Here is a 14,190-nt window from a genome sequence, read left to right as displayed (position 1 = left end):
AAAAAATAAATAAACATTAAAAAAATTAAAAACAAAAAGAAGAGGGACACGTGAGGAAGTTATTACAACATTATATGATAAATTGGGTAATGGAGGTAAGTGCAAAGTGCTATGTTATCTCTGTTTCTCAGTGGTTCGTTCAACAAATGTTTGTTAAGCACATGCTATGCTACACATCAGGCTCTGTTCGAGATGTTGGAGCTTCGGGGAGAAGAAAACAGATAAAGTTCCTCTCCTCATGAAACTTACATTCTAAGGAGGGAAGACAAGGGATAAGCAAGTGAACATGCAAGTACATACAATAATTTCAGGGGCACCCGGCCGGCTCAGTCAGATGAACATGCGATTCTTGATCTCAGGGTTTTGAGTTCGAGCCCTACGTTATGTGTAGAGATTATTTACAAATAAAATCTTTAAAAATAAAAAAATAGGGGCGCCTGGGTGGTGCAGTCGGTTAAGCGTCCGACTTCAGCCAGGTCACGATCTTGCGGTCCGTGAGTTCGAGCCCCGCGTCAGGCTCTGGGCTGATGGCTCGGAGCCTGGAGCCTGTTTCCGATTCTGTGTCTCCCTCTCTCTCTGCCCCTCCCCCGTTCATGCTCTGTCTCTCTCTGTCCCAAAAATAAATAAAAAAATAATAATAAAAAATAAAAAAATAACGATAACAATTTCAGCTAGTGATGGGTGCTAAGAAAATGAAATGAGGTGACGTGATAGAGCTTCATCCCAGATAGTGAGACTTAGCCAGTCCTAGCATTGCAGCCTCTTATGATTGAATGTTTCAGGAACAGGTCCAAGACCCAGTGGAGGAGGGCATCTAGGAGGCCTCCGAGTAAGGAATGTCTCTCTGGAGAAGTGATGTTTAACAGGACTTGGACAATCAGTGGGGAGGGCGTTCCAAGCAGAGGGAACAGCAAATGCAAAGTTCTAAGCAGGGGGAGCAAATTTAGTGTGTGCAAAGACCAGTCAAAAAGCCAGTGACTAGAGCACAGTGGGTGACAGCCTGGAGGATATGGTGGCTCATCTGGTCCTGTGTTCCTTTCAACTGCTCTGGCGTGCCTCCCTGTGTCTCAGAGCGGAAACCTAACACCCAACATTCCAGACTCCCTTGCAGCTACAGTCCTGGAGACTGGCCACGGAGTGTGAACTTGAGAAGGTAGGAGTGTGACAGAAGGTGTGGGGTCAGGCAAAATGGGTGAAGGGGAGTGGGAGATACAGGCTTCCAGTTATGGAATGGATAAGTCACGTGAACAAAAAGCCCATGGACTAGAACCAACGACATTGTAATAGCGATCTATGATGGCAGACGGCAGCTATGTTGTGATGAGCACAGCATAGTGTATCAACTAGTCGAATCACTACGTTGTACACTTGAAACTAAACGTGCCGTGTCAACTGTACTCAAATATACCAGAAGTGAGGCAGAGGCCGTGCTCCTGCCGCCATTGATTTGCCACTGGCAACGGGGTAATGTGTGGAAACCCTCTCTCTCTGCAGCCACCTTCCAGGGTTTGGTCAGTAGCCTTGGTATCTGCTGTAACTTCCTGATCCCTGGGCTACAGCTGTGGTGTTTCCTGAAAATCAACAGTGCCAAGGGTGGCCCCTGTTTCCCACTTTAACGAGGGGGCAACGGCAACCGCTCTCCCAGTGGGGCGGTTCAGCACTGTTATTCCAGGAGTCATCCCAGAGGCCCAGCCCGAAACCTCTTGCACCCTTCCAAAGATTGTGAAGGAACCGATTCCTTATATTCAATCCCTTCCTGCCTCAAGTACCCGTGGGGGTCTCCAGTTTCCTGCAGCTGATCCTGATCCTTGGGAGGCCCAGCTCTGCCCCTCGGGAGACCCCTCTGTTACACAGACAAGCACCTGTCTACCTCTGCCCACTGTTTCCCAGCCAACTCCACGCTTGTAACAAAACATTTCCCCTCACTCCCCCAGGGTAGTTCAGACTTGGTCAAAGAATTGTTGCAGTCTAGGGGCGTCTGGGGGGCTCAGTTGGTTAAGCATCCGGCTTGGGCTCAGATCATGATCTCACGGTTCGTGGGTTCGAGCCCCGCATCGGGTTCTGTGCAGACGGCTCAGAGCCTGGAGCCTGCTTCGGATTCTGTGTCTCCCTCTGTCTCTGTCCCTTTCCTGCTCACACTCTGTCTCTCAAAAATAAGTAAACATTAAAAAATTGTTGACAGTCTTAATAAACAAGTCCACAAGTTTTCCTTTGTCTGCCATGCTTGTTGAACGGCTAAAAAAATGTGAGTAGATGTTGCAGGCTTGGTTTCCTCTGGCCACCTTTCCCTGAGTAGGTTATACTTGGCAAGATATTCATTAACCTGCCCTTTATCACAATTCCCACAGGCTAACCAGACCTGGAAACGACACTGGTCTGAACTTCCAGGTGATTTGCCAATTAAAGTGCACATTTAAGGAGTGCGACTCTAAGCAAGCCTGTACAGAAAGCACCAAGGGAGATAGAGGGCTTCCCTCCAGGTGCCGAATGTCCAGCGGAGAGAAATGCACGGATAGACCAAATAACTAAGGCTAGGTGAGTGTCTCCTAGGCAGTGCTCCAAATGAACGAACCCGTTTGATTCTCACAGCAATGCTATGAAATAAATCACGTTGTTCTCCCCACCTCACAGATGAGAAAACCAAGGCCCGGGAAGGTTAAGTCTCTCTTCTAGATTAACGCATAGAGTGCACTGCTGGGATTTGAGCCCAGGCAACCTGGCTCCCGAGTGTCTGCAACTGATCCCATCCAGGCAGCGTGTGAGGCTCCATGAAGGCGTTCCGAGCGCAAAGCAAAGACACAAGTAACTCAGCCTAAGGGGATCAGGTCAGGCTTCCCTTCCTCCAAAAGAGATCGGAAGATCTTCTGGTCAGTTTGGCAAATGTGCATTGGACCTGGACTTTGTGCTGGTCCTTGAGAAGGGTACTGGTTGTAGAAGAATGAATGAGACCTGCCCTCCTGCCCTTGAGGGGCTCACAGGCAGGAGGGGAAGCTGACAGCTGAGAACGTTAATTGTGAAGCGGGACAAGAAGTGGCTTCTACGCAGGGGGGAAGCAGAGATACCACCAAAGGAGGTACCAGCCCTGCAGGGGACTTACAGGTAAGAAAAGGCTTCTTAGAGGAGGAGACATACGAGTTGGGCTTTTAACAATGAAGACGGTTTGCCAGGCTGATAGTCTGGGGGGGGGGGGGGGTTGGCGTAGGCGAAGATTGAGGGAAGGGCAGAAGGCATCCCAGATGGAGGGAACAGCCAAGTGCAAAGACAAGGAGGTGGGGAACATGATGATGTGTCTGAGGGTGTGGGAGCTCCGCGGGGCTGCCACTGTGCTCGTGGCAACAGCCAGAAGGGAGGTGGCAGAGCGAGTGGCAGCCGTGTCTTGAAGAGACCACCGCACTGTGCCAAGGCATTTGCACTGTGCTCTGGGAAAGTGTTGCTCACGCTGAGGGTTGTAACCCATCTGAGTATGTGAAATCAGGTAGGTAGGTCAAGACCAGTGCTTTTAAAAATGAAAAGAAAATTGGGGCGCCTGGGTGGCTCAGTCGGTTGGGCGTCCGACTTCAGCTCAGGTCACGATCTCGCGGTTCGCGAGTTCGAGCCCCACATCGGGCTCTGGGCTGATGGCTCAGAGCCTGGAGCCTGCTTACGATTCTGTGTCTCCCTCTCTCTCTGCCCCTCCCCCGTTCATGCTGTGTTTCTCTCTGTCTCAAAAATAAATAAACGTTAAAAAAAATTTTTTTTTAATTTAAAAAAATTTTTAAAAAAATGAAAAGGAAATTGAGTGGAATAGACGAGAATAAACAGACACAATACTCTTTGCATGAAGAGTAAGCAGCCTTCTAGGGGTGCCTGGCTGATTCAGTCAGTAGAGCACGCAACTCTTGGTCTTGGGGGTCGTGAGTTCGAGGCGCACGTTGGGGGTGGAGACTACTTAGAAAAATAAATAAAGGGGACATCTAAAAAAATTGTTTAAAAAGAGTAAGTACCGTTTTGTGAAACTGTTATGTCATTTATATACATTGACCCAGATGCCACAAGTTTTCCATCAACCCATTCACCTCTTTGTTTTAATATCGGATCCCCAAGTGTTGGCACATGGCTGCCAAGCTAAAAGCCACATTTTCCAGCCTTGGGGCACCTGGGAGGCTCAGTCGGTTGAGCGTCCAACTTTGGCTCAGGTCACCATCTCGCGGTTTGTGAGTTCGAGCCCCACGTGGGGCGCTGCTGTCAGCACAGAGCCTACTTTGGATCCTCTGTCTCCCTCTGTGTCCGCACCTCCTCCGCTCTTGCTCTCTCTCTCTCTCTCTCAAAATTAAATAAACATTTTGAAAAATTTACATTTTTCAGCCTCTTTTGCAGTCAGGTGGGTCCATGTTAGTAAGTTCTGGCCAGTGCAGTGTGAGCATGGTAGTGAGTGCCACCTCTGAGTCATGCTCCTAAAAAAGAATGGACTTCTTTGTCTTTCCCTTTTCTCGCTGGCTGGGATACAGACATGATGGCGGGAACTGGAGCAGCCACTTTAGGCCCAGAATTAGAAGCTATGTATGTGTTCAGTGTGTCAGTGCCCTGAAAAGCATACCCCCAGATTATGAAAGAGAAGTCAAGTTATGTGAAAGAGAAGTTAACATCTATCTTATTGAAGGCACGCTAACATTTCTAGTACGTTATCTCAGACCAATCCCTAATACACATACATGTGTGTATGTATATTTGCATGGGTATGTGTTCCCATATGTACATGTGCTTATACACACACCCCAGGCCATATTGTAAATGACATTCATTATGATGGATTGTATTAAAAAGAGGGAGCGAGAGAGAGAGAAACTTCCCGTCCTTACGAGAGGTTTTAAGCAAATGAGCAATGTGATGTTTTGTGTTCCCAAGCTGAAAAAAAATCTTAAAGATCATTTAGCCCACTTGCTCCCCCTTCTAATTGATGGGGAAACTTAGACTCATAGAGGTTAGGTAACTGACTCAAGGTCCTGGGGCTATACATGGCAAGCGCTGGTCCTAGAACTCAGATCTCTGAATCCAAGACTGGGCCCCTTCAGACTTTTTTTTTTTTAAGTGAGCTCTACACCCAATGTGGGGCTTGAACTCATGACCCTGACAGAGTCACATGCTCTATAGACTGAGCCAGCCAGGCACCCCCAAGCCTGGGCCCCCTCAATGTCACCGTCGACAAAAATTCCTTTATCTTGCTTTCTTTCAATCTTCAAACACTTTTCTGCATCACATTGTTCTCTAATTATCTAATTAATGCAATTCAAATCAGAAAATATTTATTGTAAACCTACTATATACTACACTGTAAAGACAGGAACGACCTTCATGAAAATCTCCTTAAGTGGCACCTGCATGGATCCGTCGGTTAAGCGTCCGACTTCACTCGGGTCATGATCTCGCAGTTCTTGAGTTCGAGCCCCGCCTTGGGCTCCGTGCTGACAGCTCAGAGCCTGGAGCCTGCTTCGGATTCTGTGTCTCCCTCCCTCTCTGCCCCTCTCCTGCTTGTATTCTGTCTCACTCTCTCTCAAAAATAAATAAGCGTTAAAAAAAAAAAAAAGTGCTCCTTAATCGGTATCACGGATAGATACAGAAGTAAACACAAATCTGTGATCATGCATGGATGAGTATGTATACATGTATTTCCTAGCTCTGACCCCTGAGAAGGTGTAGAAGCAGTAACACCCCAGTAGCAACTGAGCACATCTAAGGCCCAGATTTTGCTTTTAAAGATTTTTTTAAGTTTACTTATTTATTTTGAGGGAGAGAGAGAGAAAGTAAGGGAGAGGCAGAGAGAGAGGGAGAGAGAGAATCCCAAGTAGGCTCCACACTGTCAGTAGAAGAACAAGGTGCAGGGCTCGATCTCACAAACCTTGAGATCATGACCTGAGACAAAATCAAGAGTCGGACGCTTAACCAACTGCACCACCCAGATACCCCATAAAGATTTTGTTTTTTATTTGAGAGAGAGAGAGCATGAGCAGGGGAGAGGAGTGGAGGAGAGAGAGAGAGAGAGAGAGAGAGAGAGAGAGAGAATCTTTATCAGGCTTCATGCTGAATATGGAACTCGACTCAGGGCTCAGTCCCACAAGCCTAGGGTCATGACCTGAGCCAAAATTGAAAGCTGGGCACTCAACCGACTGAGCCACCCAGGCGCCCAGATTTATTTTTTCAAGGCCTTTCTTCAGGGAAAGAAACCAAGGTTCCTTGGAGCAGTGGTTGATTCCAGGGCTGGGAAGGGAAAGCACCAGATGAGCCTGGAGCACCTGAGTTCCTGGAAAGGACACGAGAACCAACCTGAAGGCACTCTCAATGGCCAAGGCGGGGTCAAGGTTTGAGCCCCAAAATAAGTAACAATCGTATTGGATTTTGTAACCCACAAAATAAACACCCATGAGTCCATGCTGCTATAAACAAATCATTGCAGAAACAAACGACTTCCTTCACTGAGTATCTAGATGACTGGAAATATAAAGATTTCAAAATCCAGTTGAGTAGGCTTGAATAATGACACTTTGTGGTAACCGAAACCAAAACACACTTGTGGTGGACAAGTCCTGGGACAGGAGGGCAAAATCCTGGCACCAGTCTTATCTCTGACACTCAAGCCTTGTCACTCTAAACATTTATAAAGTGGGGAGACGACCATTGCCCTTGGGGCACCAGGCTGGCTCAATCAGGGGAGCATGGGACTCTTGGTCTCAGGATCAAGTTCGAGCCCCAGGTTGGGTGTAGAAATTATTTTAAAAAGAAAAAGAAAAGAAACAAAACAAAAAGGGGGAGATACCATTTCCCTTGCCTACCTCATGTTTCTCCAAAGAAACAAAATACATGAAAGACAGTTTAAATGCAAAACAAAACAAAATGAATCAGTATTTGTGATATATTTAGTGGTGTGTTTTTCACGTTTTTGTGCTTTTCAAACAAAAATATTTATTTATTTTTGATTGAGAGAACTGAGCAGAGGAGAGGCAGAGAGAGAGGGACAGAGGATCTGAAGCAGGCTCTGCACAGATAGCACAGAGCCTGATGTGGGGCTCGAACTCACGAACCGTGAGACCATGACCTGAGCCGAAGTCGACGCTCGACCAACCAAGCCGCTTAGGTGTTGCCATTTTTGTGCTTTTTGTTGGTGACATTGTTGTTTAAAACTGCCCCAAATGTGGTGATGAGGTGCTGTCTAGTGTCCCTAACTGACCATGCCTCATGGAGAAAACACATGTGTTAGATAAGCTTCCCTCAGGTGTGAGTTACAGGACTGTTGGCCATGAGCTCAATGTGAATGAGTTAATATATACATTAAATAAGATGTCTTGGGGGGCGTCTGGGTGGCTCAGTCGGTTAAACGTCCGACTTCGGCTCAGGTCATGATCTCGTGGTCCGTAAGTTCAAGCCCCGTGTCGGGCTCTGTGCTGACAGCTCAGAGCCTGGAGCCTGTTTCAGATTCTGTGTCTCCCCCTCTCTCTGCCCCTCCCCTATTCATGCTCTGTCTCTCTCTGTCTCAAAAATAAATAAACGTTTAAAAAATTAAAAAAAAAAAAGATGTCTTGCGGGGGGGAGGAGATGTCTTGGGGCACCTGGGTGGCTCAGTCCGTTAAGATCTGACTCCCGGTTTCACCTCAGGTCATGATCTTACAGTTTGTGGGATCAAGCCCTGCATGGAACTCCATGCTGAGCAAGGAGAGTGCTTGGGATTCTCTCTCTGTCCCTCCCCTGCTCTCTCTCTCTCTCTCTCTCTCTCTCAAAATTAATATATAAACATTAAAAAAAAAATAGATGTCTTTAAACAGAAAAACACATGGAATGTTTGTAACCAGAGGCTTGTAGGCACCCGTATTCCCCTAGAAGCAAGGTGGTCCAGGGCTCACAGCCACTTTCTAGAACACAGCTACCACGAATAATGAGAATTGATGGTATTCAGTAGCACCTTCTGTATGTCTGGCCCAGCCTGTGCTTTCTTTGACATGGTCTCAAATACTCCTTACGACAACCTAGAGAAAGGGTTTATGTCTTAGGCTCCTACCAGTCATGTCAGTGTTGCAGTTGGCTGGCTCTTCTCTCACGCTCTTGCCCCTGATAAATGTCTGACGAGCTGGGTACGTCGTGGTCACGTTTTTGTCAAGAAGGCCAATAATTTTTCCCGATGACTATATTCTGTCCTTGCCAATTTCACAGAGAAAATACTTACTCATTTGAAATTTTTCCCAAAATCTCCTACAACTTTTTGTTATGGAAAATGTCAAGCACACAGGAAAGGTGAAAAAATAGAAAAATGAACATTCATAAACTCTTTGAAGACTGGTCACATGAGAAAGCGATCAGGTTCGTATGGAGTCTAAGAATGGAGCTGGGACCAAGGAGGGGAAGGTAGCAGAAGACAAACTTCGGCTTGAAACCAGGAAGAATTTTCTATCTAGCAAGAGGGATGGGACCCGGTTAACGCGGAATGCGTGTGGACAGGGACGCGGTGGAGCAGATCCCCATACCGTGTAGGACGGAGGTCTAGACGACAGCTTAAGTTGTCTACGAGTCCACAAGCCACTGTTTTGTCTGAGTTCTAGAACTGCCCCTGCACTGTTTTCATAGCGGTTGTATAGTATTTCAGCCACCTCATGTGTTAACTCAGCATTTGAGGGAGGATCTGAGTGCCCAACATCCATTTGTAATGCGGTTTCTCTGGGAAGATGTGTTGAATCTCAAACAAAGGATATACAAACAAACTTCGGAAACATGACCCTGTAGAAGCTGGAGAATTGTCTCTTCTTTTCACTTGTCCTTAAACTCCTTGAAGTGTCCCAGCTGCCCTCCTCCTGCCACTGTTCTGGGATTTGGGGACTAGGTCTATGTTTGCCTTATTAAATTATGATTCCAACATGGGTTTGACCAGACAGGAAGGAAGAAGACCTGAGATCCACCCCTGCCCCCGCCTGCACGAGTCAGATTTTCCCAGCTCGGCTTCGTGATTTTGTCCAAAGTAAATGTCGAGGCTGATAGATGGATAACCTCACTAAGAACCTGCCCTGACAGTTTAGCCAACCCTCTCTTCTTAGACCTCCAGCAGTTGTTTGTATCTGTACAGTGCAGACAACATATTTGTGACGCTTGGTTACAATGCATTTTAACATTTGATTACTGTAGCCTCTTGTCTGTTCTCCAGGTGTTCCATGTGCCTTACTCTTGCTTCTTCATGATTGTAAATATTTTTTTTAATTTTCTTTAATGTTTATTTATTTATTTTTTTTTTAATTTTTTTTCAACGTTTTTATTTATTTTTGGGACAGAGAGAGACAGAGCATGAACGGGGGAGGGGCAGAGAGAGAGAGGGAGACACAGAATCGGAAACAGGCTCCAGGCTCTGAGCCATCAGCCCAGAGCCTGACGCGGGGCTCGAACTCCCGGACCGCGAGATCGTGACCTGGCTGAAGTCGGACGCTTAACCGACTCCGCCACCCAGGCGCCCCAATGTTTATTTATTTTTGAGTGAGAGAGAGAGAGACAGAGACAGAGACAGAGTGTGAGCAGGGGAGGGGCAGAGAGAGAAGAGACACAGAATCCAAAGCAGGGTCCAGAGCAGAGCCCCATGTGGGGCTTGAACCCACAAACCGTGAGACCATGACCTGAGCCAAAGTCGGAGGCTTAACCGACTGAGTCACCCAGGTGCCCCTGTAAATATTTTTTTTAATGTTTATTTATTTTGAAAGAGAGAGAGGGAGAGAGAGAGAGAGAGAGAGAGAGAGTGTGTGTGTGTGTGTGTGCTTGCGTGTACAAGAGCGGGGGAGGGGCAGAGAAAGAGGGGGAGGGAGGATCTGAAGGCGGCTCTGTGCTGACAGCAGTGGGCCTGATTCAGGGTTTGAACTCACGAACTGTGAGATCATGACCTGAGCAGAAGTCAGACACTTAAACCAACGGAGCCACTCAGGCACGCCCCGCTTTTTTGTGACTGTAAACTTTGACTTTCCATCTGCCCCTAACATATTAATCTTTTAAGACGTCTGCAAAACCAACGACAGTGGCGGTGTGGTGTATAAGGAAAGGCCCTAAACTTGCGGACAGATAAACTTAACCAGAATTCTACTCTCTGCCCTTTACTAGCCCTGTGACCTTGGTAAATTTTATTTCATTCCTGAGCTTGGTTTTCTCACTTCTGAAAGAGAAATGATTATACATTTGTAAAGTGTCTGTCGCCCAATAAATGGTCATCCTCACAAATGAGCCCATGCTGTTTGACACCATTTAAATGCAATTCTAGAACAGGCAAGACTAATCTATAGTGATGGAAAGTGGATCAGTGGTTGCCTGGGGCTGGTGGGGGTGGGATGGACAGATTGACTGCAAAGGACCAGGCGAACCTTTGGGGGTAGTGGAAGTGTTCTATACCTTGATTGAGATGGTGGTTACATGGGGTGTGCATGTTTGTGAAAATACATCCAATCATGCACTTAAAATGGGTACTATTTAGTGTATATAAACGATCCTTCAATAAAGTTGGTTTAAAAAAAAAAGAGGGGCACCTCCTGGGTGGCTCAGTCGGTGGGGCACGCAACTCTCAATCTTGGGGTGATGAGTTCAAGCCCCATGTTGGGCATAGAGCTTACTTAAAATAATAATAATAATTTTTAATTAAAATTAAAGATACATCTATATTAAGGAAGGTCATGTGACAAGCTAAAAATCAGGGGTTCTGTTACCAAGAAAGAAAGAATAATGGATCTTGGCCTAGGCAACCTTTAATCTCTGCCCAAAGCCTTATCTGGTAACAGAATATTTCATATATAACGGTAGAAAATTGGAAATTACACAAATTAATAATGTACATCCATATTATGGCCATATCAAAATGATTATATTTATCTATAGTTTTTTTTAAACATTTATTCATTTTTGAGAGACAGAAACAGAGTGTGAGTGGGGGAGGGGCAGAGAGAGGAGGAGACACAAAATCTGAACCAGGCTCCAGGCTCTGAGCTGTCAGCACAGAGCCCAGTGCAGGGCTTGAACTCACAGGATGTGAGATCATGACCTGAGCTGAAGTTGGACACCCAACCAACTAAGCCACCCAGGTGCCCCTATAGTTGTTTTTTTTTTTTTTTAAGTTTACTTATTTTGAGCAAGAGAGAGCACAGGAGGGGTAGAGGGAGAGGGAGAGAGAGAGAGAGAGAGAGAGAGAGAGAGAGAATCCCAAGTAGGCTCCTCACTGTCAGTGCAGAGCCTGATGCGGGACTTGAACCCAGGAACTGTGAGATCATGACCTAAGCCAAAACCAAGAGTTGGATGTTTAACCTACTGAGCCACCCAGGAGCTCTGGAAACTTTTCATTAGTATGTTGTTAAGGGGGGGCGGGCGGAACAAGTTACCAAAAATTAACCTCTGTTCCGTAAAAGCATATATAGTAATACATGTGTATGTATAAAAATATACATATATGTATGGATGGATATATATGTATGATGTCTGGATGTGCTAAAAAGATTTCATCACAGGGGCGCCTGAGTGGCCCAGTCGGTTGAGCGTCCAACTTCAGCCAGGTCACGATCTCGCAGTCCGTGAGTTCGAGCCCCGTGTTGGGCTCTGGGCTGATGGCTCAGAGCCTGGAGCCTGTTTCCGATTCCGTGTCTCCCTCTCTCTCTGCCCCTCGCCCGTTCATGCTCTGTCTCTCTCTGTCCCAAAAATAAATAAACGTTGGAAAAAAAAATTAAAAAAAAAAAAGATTTCATCACATAGCTTTTAATCCCCTTTATACCATTATTTTTACTAAAAAGCATGTGTCATTTTTATAAGCGGAAAAAAAAAACTATTTTTACCTGGGAAATATGTGGGCATCTGTGTCTCTTGGAAACTCCGTGAGTGGATCTGGGAGGAGAGCTATGGCCGGGTGGGATTCAGAGGCTGCAAAGGTCACAGTCATTTTCCTGCGGTCACACGAGTGATATTCAGCTCCTGGGCTCCTGGGAGACCCTGGGAGTATATCTGGAAGGCTATGGATCCCCTGGCCTGGAGCTCAGAGTGCAGTCTCTACTGGCTTCATGGGCATCATCACGGAGAAGATGGTCAGTGAAGCTAGGGGACAAGGCACAGTCCTGCCATGACGGTGCGGGCGCCTTCCTCTGCCTCCCCAGCGCCACTCCCCAAGATTCTCCATCTTGCTCTGCGCCCCCAGACGCTGATCCTCGAGGACTGCATCACTTCAGCCTCCCTGCCTTCTGGCGCTGCGTTGGGTTCAGCCAAGGGGTTCAGATCCGAGGGTGGAAAAGAGACAGCTTCCAGGGCACTTAGTCCTCTGGCTCCCTCCACATGGGGTGATCACAGGCCAGACTGCTTTTCTCCCATGAAGGTCACAGCTCCTGTCAGGCAGGCTTCTCCACACTGATCCGGTTCCAGTCCCTGCCCCCTTCTCTATTCCTCAGGCCTGAGCCAGGTAATTCTCCCACTGTTGCTAGCCCCAGGGTATAGCACTGCCCCTCAGGGTTTCCCAACACCTGCCCCACACACCTTTGTAAATCGCTCTTTTTCACACTCTCCTCACATGACCCCATCTGCCCACGGCATGCCATCTGTTTCCTGCAGGGGTTCTACCCACACAGGGCACTTGGGGGTGAGGAGGGGAAAGAACACCCCAACTTATTTTTTTCTTTCTTTTTTTTATATCTTTAATTTTTTTTTGAAATTTTTAAAAATGTTTATTATCTTTGAGAGAGAGAGACAGAGACGGAGAGAGCACGAGGAGGGGAGAGGCACACACACACACACAGAATCCGAACCAGGTTCCAGGCTCTGAGCTGTCAGCACAGAGCCCGATAATTGGGCCGAACTCACACACTGTGAGATCATGACCTGAGCTGAAGTCGGACGCCTAACGGACTGAGCCACCCAGGTGCCCCGAGAACACCCCAACTTAAAGGCAAGGCGGAGTTGGGATGAGCACTGGGTAGCCTACGTAGGGGATGAATCCCTGGATCCTACTCCTGAGATCCTTATTGCACTATATGCTAACTACCTTGGATGTAAATTTTAAAATATAAATAAATAAATAATAAGTAAATAAATAAAGGCAAGGAGAGGGAAAGGAAACTGGGCCTAAGGGGCAAAGACGTCTAAGGCAAAGCAGGGGTTATGAAACCAGAGGAGGGAGTCTCCAGAAGGAGGGAGGGGCCAACAGCTCTTGGAGGTTGCAAAGGGGGATCTCAAAGGTGTGTTGAGATGGGCCACCGGGAGGAGGGAGCAGGGGACAAAATGAAGAGAATCGGGAGGGCGGTTATGGAGGAGGGGACTGAGTTGGAGATTTGGAGACCTGGCGGAAGATAGATGAAAAGAGGTAAGAGAAGAGAATGGGGCAGACTTGGGGCAGAGAGGCAGCCAGGCCACGCGGTGAAGACACAGAACTCTCGTCCACGTGGGGTGAGCAGGCAGTCGCTCCAGGAATGAGTGTGCATGTACAGAGGCACACACATGTCCACACACACCACATACACACCTACCTCCTGCACCACACACGCTACCTCGCACACACATCACATCACTCACACACCACCAGTCACTGGCTGATCTGTAGAGCTTCCTGGGAGCCCACACGACCTCAGATCTTCCCTTTGCCCTGACACTTGTCTATTTGCTGGCATCACGCTGAACGCGGAAGGGGACAGATGAGAGAAGCCTGGTTCTGTCTCCTGATGCATAAGGAGTTCTCAGTGTTTACAGCGCGACCTCTGGAACAATGGTAGGTGCTCCGCGGATAAATCTGGAATAGCCACGCAGTCACTAGCTTTCATCCTGGGGTATCGGGCAAGGGCTACCCCTGGCCGCACGCGCTGACCTCCTAAGTAATTTAACCTAGGCCTCCCCTAAAGAGTGGCCTTCGCTAACCACGATCCAAATGCCTGTCCATACGGTGGAATATTCTAGCGTGAAAGGGAACCACGTGCTACAACTGCATGAATCTTTACAACATGATGTTGGGTGAAAAGAACAAGTTCCAGTTCACTACCTACATACGTGATACTCTTTTAATAACGTTCAAGAACAACGAAAACTAGGCATTACATAATTCAGGAACATGTGCCCATTAAATAGAAAAATTTTAGGGGCGCCTGGGTGGCGCAGTCAGTTAAGCGTCCGACTTCAGCCAGGTCACGATCTCGCGGTCCGTGAGTTCGAGCCCCGCGTCGGGCTCTGGGCTGACGCCTCAGAGCC

Source organism: Herpailurus yagouaroundi, unplaced genomic scaffold (genome assembly GCF_014898765.1).
Source record: "Herpailurus yagouaroundi ecotype Mexico unplaced genomic scaffold, PumYag 139, whole genome shotgun sequence".
NCBI classification, from domain to species: Eukaryota; Metazoa; Chordata; class Mammalia; order Carnivora; family Felidae; genus Herpailurus; species Herpailurus yagouaroundi.
The sequence above is the reverse complement of the archived record's forward strand: the minus strand, read 5'-3'. Positions refer to the sequence as shown.